At 35.3% G+C, this 7,971-nt stretch overlaps 1 long non-coding RNA gene across 1 annotated transcript; it reads left to right on the forward strand.

The window, feature by feature from the left end:
- The first annotated feature begins 679 nt into the window (after positions 1-679).
- LOC148780172 (uncharacterized) lies at positions 680-4,032 on the forward strand. Its single transcript, XR_016043231.1, has 3 exons — positions 680-708; positions 808-1,051; positions 3,546-4,032. It is a non-coding gene; the product is annotated as an uncharacterized LOC148780172 (long non-coding RNA).
- Positions 4,033-7,971: the final 3,939 nt, after the last annotated feature.

Here is a 7,971-nt window from a genome sequence, read left to right on the forward strand (position 1 = left end):
TTCTATTAAGCAGTGCCTTCATAATGGGATCCTTCAATATAGAATGTTTAGAAACTTCATGTTGTAACAATCCTTCAAACAAAGAGGTCGTGTATAACCAAATGTACAACTTAGTCCCCATTAACCTCATATATGACCGAACAAAATAGAAAACTTAAACGAACTCATGCGTGATAGTCCGTAGTGTGCCGAAGCTCAGTGGCCGAACATCACTGCGTTGTGTCACGAAATCGCCTCCAATACATTGCTCTTACTGACTGCAAATGTTGGTGTAGCATCGTCTTTTGACCCTTGCAAATTCATTGTTTAGAAATGGGGGTGGAAATGGGTCCGATTGGGCCGGGAACCTCCTCCGCACCTATACCTACACAAATATTATGAGTCCCAGATCTAAACTTGGACTCGAACCTAAAATTATAATATGGGACCCCAACCAGACCCAAAAATCAAAATATGTAGTTAATTATATTTTATAAATTTGTTTAATATATACATGCAATATTTAAATATTATAACTAAGAAGATATAGTTATATTGATTTAAATATTATTTAAATATCAATACTATTTGGGTTGGGTTCGAGTCATGTCTGCATGAACCAGGACCCAGAAGTGACTAGTGTTCTGATCCAACATTTGAACCCAGAACCGCTCCGCTAAGACCAAGTTTTGGAACCATACCTGGACCCGGATTTGGTTTGTCCATCAGGTGGGTCCCAGTCCATCGCCATCCCTAAGAGAAAACGTGATTTTCACTAATAAAACTATTACTCGAATTTGCTTGTAAACAAATATTGCCAAATAACAGGCGTGATTACACCATTGTGACTATGGCACTCAAATAAGCCTCACAAAATCTGATGAAGTAATCCATATCGAAGACAGCAGCAGTGAAAGCTAAGAAACATCTGCAGATGGTGAAATTTCGGCCTCTTTCTATTCGGGTTCGTCTACCTGTGGTTAACGCTGCTTGGCCGGCCTCTTCTTCAAAATTCCCATGAAGATTCTGTTGAAACGTGAGGGGACTTGGAGAGCAGCGGAGAAAGAATGAGGTTCGTCTTTTAATCTCTAAGTTTAATTTTGATGACGTTATGTTACAAGAAACCAAACATTTTAGTCTGTGTCTTTGCGATGTGAGGGGTTCACGGGGGTTAAATTCTGTCCATGGGAGCGTTTGGGGTTTTTGGACACTGTGGGATTCTAGTACTTTGAATTTGTATTGAAATTAACAGGAATGATAGGTTTATGGGGGTTGTCTTTGACGGGGCCTTTTGCAATTTTAGGTGGCCGTTTCTTAATTTGTATGGACCTAATGTGGGTATTCTAAAAAAAGAGTTATTAAACAATTTGTCTGCTGTTATTGTTAATTTCGATTTGCCGGTATGCTTGGGGGTGATTTTAATCTTATCAGGGAGACTTCTTCTAATATCTTGTGTAATTCTTATATGAGATTGTTCAATAATTTTATTTATCAAAAAGCTCTTTTGTATATGCCTATGATTGGGAGCCATTTTACGTGGTCCAATAATAGTTTAACTGTCTGGTTATAAGCAAATTCGATCGCTTCCTTGTATCTGTTGATTGAGAGGACAAGTTTCCATTGGCAAGTGTCAAATCATTGCAACAATTTTCATCTGATCATCACCCCATATAGTTGAATACTTCTAATGTGGTTCCCGAGGCTAGATATGGCTCAAAATGATTGATGTTATATATATATATATATATATATATATATATACACACTGGAAAAATTTACATGAAGTTGCAACCTTAAAATATAGAATCATAGATGCACCTCAAAAATCTATTCGAAATGTTATTTTAATTTTGAAAACCCTCTAATTGATCATCTTTACATCGAGATGTATGAATATGAAAAAAAAAACTTTTTGAATCCCAAAAAAAGTGCATCTTGTAACATATTATCTCGACTGTCCATTTTCAAGATTGTCATATATTTATTGATCTACTTGATTTTAACCATTTTTGGAATTTAAAATTTTCTAATTAGATATGAAAATATATTTCAAGATAATCCTAAGAATGTTTTACAACAAAATTACATGTTATGATAAAATTTGGAGGTACGCCGATATTGGATTGTTTAAGGTTGCAACCATATATATATATATAGGAAAATTCTTCACAATGTCTATAGGAAAAAATGAGCAGTAATTTCGCCTACCCTCATCACCGTCACAAGTTTATCGTATGGTCACGATTGTTTGATAGTATTTTATTTTTTATTTTTTTTTATAAATCAGAATGACCTGAAATTTGGAGCGAGTGTACATCTTAGTGAGATACATATAATAAAAATATAAAACAAATAATTCGTAAAACATAAATTGACCAACATACCTCCGAAACTTTTCGGGGGTATTTTGATCAATGTTTTTCAAGTAAAATATTTTCTTGATTTTTTTTCATAGATTCACCTATTTTTTATGAATACATACACTAAATTTTAGGTCATTCCAATTTTTAGAAAAAAATGAAAAATAAAACACTACCGGACAATTGTCGCCGTGCGATGAATTTTAGACGATGATGAGGGTAGGCAAAATCACTATTCATTTTCGCCTATAGGCGCTATGTAGTATCTTCTATATATATATATATATATATATATATATATATATATATATATATATTAAAAAACCTACTGAACAATCGTAGTCGTACGATGAACTTTGGACGATGATGAGGGTATGCGAAATCACTGTTTATTTTCGCCTATTGACGTGTTGTAATATCTTCCATATATATATAACACTATCTGATGGTGATGAGGGTAGTATCTTCCTTATATATAATATAAAAGAAAATATTACACCCTACGTACACCCTATTTTTAACTTCCCTATCTCTTCGAACCCAAGGATGAAAAATATTACTTGGAAGCAAAGGATCTCTATTTTTTCTATCTTGCAACCTCCGGAATCCTTTTTACCCCAATAAAAGTTAAAATGACATCCTCTTGCTCTCAAATGGCGGTCTCTTATAGCGACGTCTCTCTCTCTCAAAAAGGACCGTCTCTCTCTCTCTCCCAATCAAGTAGAGATCCCTATGATTATCATTTTGTTGGCGGAGAACAGGGGACACCTTAATCGAAGCAGTCAAATCTTTCTTCATGGCTTTGGCAAGTTGGGTCTTTTCTGGGTCAAAGAAGTTAGGATTTTGCTTGTAGGATCTCTTTTTTCGGAGCAAAAACTGTTCACGAGTTCTGTGTCAAACTAGTGAGGTGCTCTCCATGGCTTTGCAAGATGGGTTTTTTGTGGGTCACAATGGTCACAATTTTGCTTCTTGGGTCTCTCTTGTCAGTATTTGACTTGTTTGACTATGTATCAAAGAGGCAGCACCATGACTGCAAAAACCAGATTTCTATATTTTGGAAAGTTTGGTTTTTTGCATGATAGAAAATATTAGTACTTTGCGTGTTTGGTCATTATCCTTCAGGGCTTAATAAAAGAATTTTGAGGCTGAAACAACAGGCGCCATTGTTGAATCAACCAAAGCTTTCTTTTGGTTCTCAAATTTCAGGGTCTGGTGGATAGACTTGGTTAAATGTAACTCAGCATTTTGGTTAGCGAAAGAGAGAAAGCGGTGGCAGAGGTTAAGAGAGGGGCAATATAGTCGTGGGCCAACTGCCGGTGGCGGAAATGAGGGCTTGGTTGCAGGTAAGATGGAAGAAAGGGGGTTGACCTTTCACATGATGAAGGAAGAGAGATGCACAAGGATGGGAAAAAGGGAGCAGCATTAGGGGGGCCGAAACAGGGGATGGATTGGTTGCAGGTGGTGATCACAGCTTGGTCGAGAAGAAGGGTAAAACGCGGATGGTGGCTGTAGAGGCGGAACAAGTAGGTGGAAATGGGATATGGGCTTGTTTGCTTTAGTTTTGTAGTGAAATAATATTTTTAGAGAGACTCTAAAAGAGGCAGGCGCTCTTGACATTGGCTTGGTAGTCATGGTTAGAGCTCACTCCTTTTCATTTTGGCTTATCCATTTGCTAATCAAATTACTTTTGCTCCTTTTTGGCTTCAATAACTTGCTAGATTTATTGTTGGGCACTTCATTGTTTGATGACTAACACCAAGGCATTCTGTGTAGCACCCAGGGTTCTGAGACTTTGCTGAGGCCACTCGGACTCGGCTGGCTAACTCGGCCTCACCCTATAGGTGAGATTAGTTTTGGGTGAGTAGGTTATAAATGCATCAATGATATATGCTGAAACTTCTAAACATCATTACTGTTGTCGAATGTAAGTCACATGACTAACAACTTTACCATGCCAAATATGTTGCATAATGTACTCTACATCATCGTCACCCGTGGATGAAATGTGATGTCTCAGCACCTTCAACGAGTCTAAAGCGTCATCTAACAGGAACTATCATGGCGAGATGTCTTCAATTGGAAGAAATGTCCTCCAATGATATTTGTGTGGCCCGACCAGCGGACCATTTCTTCACAAATAAATTTAACATGATGAGAACTTGCATATTAATCTAAGTCCGTTGGCATCTTTTCTAGGGCAGCATGATGGGTTCTATAGGCCAACACTAACCCATAGTTAGCAAGTCGGGAAATAATAAAAATCGGCAAGCCAGAACATCGGTAGTGAATCGATTTTGTTTTAAAAAGTTGGTAGAAAAACTAGGATAAAAAATACATATCACCAAAAATTGAGGTAAGTTATAAAGTCGTGATATAATTCGACTTTGTCTAAAAAAACAGAGTGAAGAAATCGGATATTTATTTGGAGCATAAAATGAAATATATATAATACTTAACACAAGAATTATATTAGTAGATAACAAGAACTTTAAACTAATATGTATGATGATTGTTTGAAGAAGAAAAAAAACACAGTATAGGATTGCAATTAACTAAAATAAAATACAGACCCAAATATGTAAAATAGTAGTCCATCCAAAATGCTATGTTATATACACCAATGAAATAAAAAAAAAAAAAATACAATCAATCAAAATTCTCTATATAAAGAGAAAGCGACAAAATGTTTAAGAAATTTAGAATCCCACGCTGAATTCCTCGCTGCTTAAATATTTAATATACATAATCTTCACGTAAATTCTAATATCACACAAAATGCTCTTTATGAGGATGCACTGGGTTTAAAGAAAAAAAAGAAAATTTTTTCATTGGGTTAGTCCTCTAACGCTGCCTATTATTTTGAGGTATACGATTGTTCTGGTATCTTGTTTTTTAGGGAATATATTGTTTGTAAGTTTTTGTAAACTTTTTTTTAAGGGAAATTATTGGTGAAACCCTTTATGAAATTTTACTTTAAATCAAAATTCTTCATTTATTCCTACTATTAATTTGCTTATCTTTAAATAAAAATTCAATAATAATAAGTTAATGAAGAAATAATGTTATAGGGAAGAAGGTTTTTTTGAAAAGTTCTTTTGAAAAAAGATAAAATACACATTTACATCGGTTCCATTAAAAAAACTCATTTTTTTTAATATATTTTTTAAAAGTTGGAGTTCTAAACGGATTTTAAAAAATCGTATTTTAAACGAGATTTGCTGACTATGCACCAACCTAGGACCTGATTATTAGCAGGATTTTCATTGAACTTCTTATAACCCTAATGGCTACATCTAATAAATGATCTTGAGGACAAGCTCCACGAGTCTTTTCAACAGCCGATGACCCACTTAGCTATGAAATTGACAAACATATGCTATACATTTACCTTAAGTTAAAACTAATTCTTGTTTACTTCATTGCAAATGGGTGCCATGGGATTATCATTCGTGATGCAAATATTTGACAAGGACATCATATAATAGACTTGCCTTTCATGGCTCAGCCATGCCTGAATTTGTGCAAGTCATATGCGAGGAATGCCGTGGAGCTCAAGGCTCATGCCAATATGGCTTATATCTCATGGGTTCATGCATTATAGGCTGATAATCGATATTTTACATTTCACAAGGTGATAGTCTCTCTAAGTCAAAGCATGTGCGAAAGTGCTAGAGCTTCTCAAATCATGGCCACAACTCAGGACTTTTGGAATAAAGATGCGGTGGCATAATTGTCTAGTCATCTTTTTTTGGGTACTTCAATGAGGATGAGAGGGAGTTAGCTGTTTTGAAGATGTCAATGGGTAGTGTGGCACGATTAAAAACGGCAATACAGTAACTAAGTATGGAGGTGCTACCACTACGACCCGGCCTCATTTCTAAATGTTTGGTCATCTTAAGGATATGATATCACCAAAGCACCATGAATTCTTTTAGGTAAAGGATGTTAAGCATGATTAACAAGTATTGTTTCTAATGAATCTGGAAATTGAGCATAAGCCTATCCACACAAGACACCTATCTCGCTTCTATCCTATATAATTTGGAATCAACCGGACATGGGATTGCACGCTTGTACATCAAATTGAGAGTTTGCAGTGAACATTCAACTCATCGAATTTGGGTTTTTTCTGAAATTTCCATAAATGTTTGAAAATGGTACTAAGAGATTTTTTTTCAAAATTCATAGCATTTGAAGCTGGTTTGAGGGGTGTACTAGATGTTCATCATGAGCTTTAGAACCAGCAAGCTACCTAGCTGTAGTTGGAACTCGTTCAAACTAAACTCAACATGATCTCATCATAAAAAGTTGAAATTTTGAAGACTCATTGAGAATGGGTTAAAGAATATAAAAGTCAAATCTCTTCCAAATTGGTGATCATTATAGGGATCTCGAGAACCCCTTAGCTTGCGGAGTCAGAAATCCCAAATACAGGGATCCCACCCAAGATCGTGTACTTAATTGGTCAAATTCGAAGTAGATGAATACAACTATAAGTCGAGTGCGAGAAATAAAACAAACATTACATTCTCATTAAAGAGAAAACCCGACTTCTGATAGTCTTCTTTTCAGTAGGATTCCAAATCATTCCAAATCCTATAACCTCTATCTACACCACCATACTCAAGAAAAGCACATCTTCTTAACTTGGCATCCAGCTTGACTCTACTATCACTGGGCACTTGAACATAAGTTTCATACCCAAATGTTTCAAGTGTTCATATGACACATTTTTACCTCTCCATAGAATTTCAAGTATTTCACCATTCAAGGGTGCACTGGGAAGCTTATTAATCAAATATACAATTGTACTAGCCGCTTCAACCCAAAATTGCTTACCAATACCAGATTGTGATAGCATGCCTTTTACTCTTTCAATGATGATACTATTCATCTTCTCAATAATACCATTTTGTTGTGGTGTCCCAGGAACAGTCTTTACTCTGTGAATTTTCTTTACTAAAAGTATCAAAAGCATTCGAACAATATTCACCACCATTATCAGTTTACAAGCATTTTATAAATCTCTTTGTTTCTTTTTCAACCTTGGCTTTGAAAACTTAAAAAACTTGATCTTTAGATGCCAATGGATACAATCAACACTTTCTAGAATAATCATTTAAAAACGTGACAAAGTAATAAGCTCTACCAAGATATTTAACATTAACAGGGCCACAAACATCAGAATAAATCAATTCTAATGCTTTACGTTTTCTATGCGATTCATTTCTTTTAAAACTAAGTCTACACTGCTTACCAATAGCACAATGAGAACAAAAATCAAGAAATGAATGCTTAAAAATATGAATAAGATTATAAGTTTGCAATACCTTCATACCATGCTTCACTGAGATTACCCAAATGGCTATGCCAAATCTGTATATCCTCATGCTTACTATTGCAGCAACGATTTTCTCTGTAACATCATTCATTTGAGTTATGCCATAAAGAGTGTAGTGACTCTCATCTTTTTGCCCTTTCAACATTGTTATACAACCTCTTGAAATCTTCCATAACCCAATTCCAAAATTTACTATGAAACTAAAGTCATCTAACTGCCCGGTTGAAATGAGGTTTTTCTTCAACTCAGGAATATACCTCATATTTCTCAATGTGTGATTCTTTCTATCTG

The sequence above is a fragment of the Amborella trichopoda genome, chromosome 10 (genome assembly GCF_054954075.1).
Source record: "Amborella trichopoda isolate Santa Cruz 75 chromosome 10, AtrichopodaSantaCruz75HAP2 v2.0, whole genome shotgun sequence".
NCBI lineage: Eukaryota > Viridiplantae > Streptophyta > Magnoliopsida > Amborellales > Amborellaceae > Amborella > Amborella trichopoda.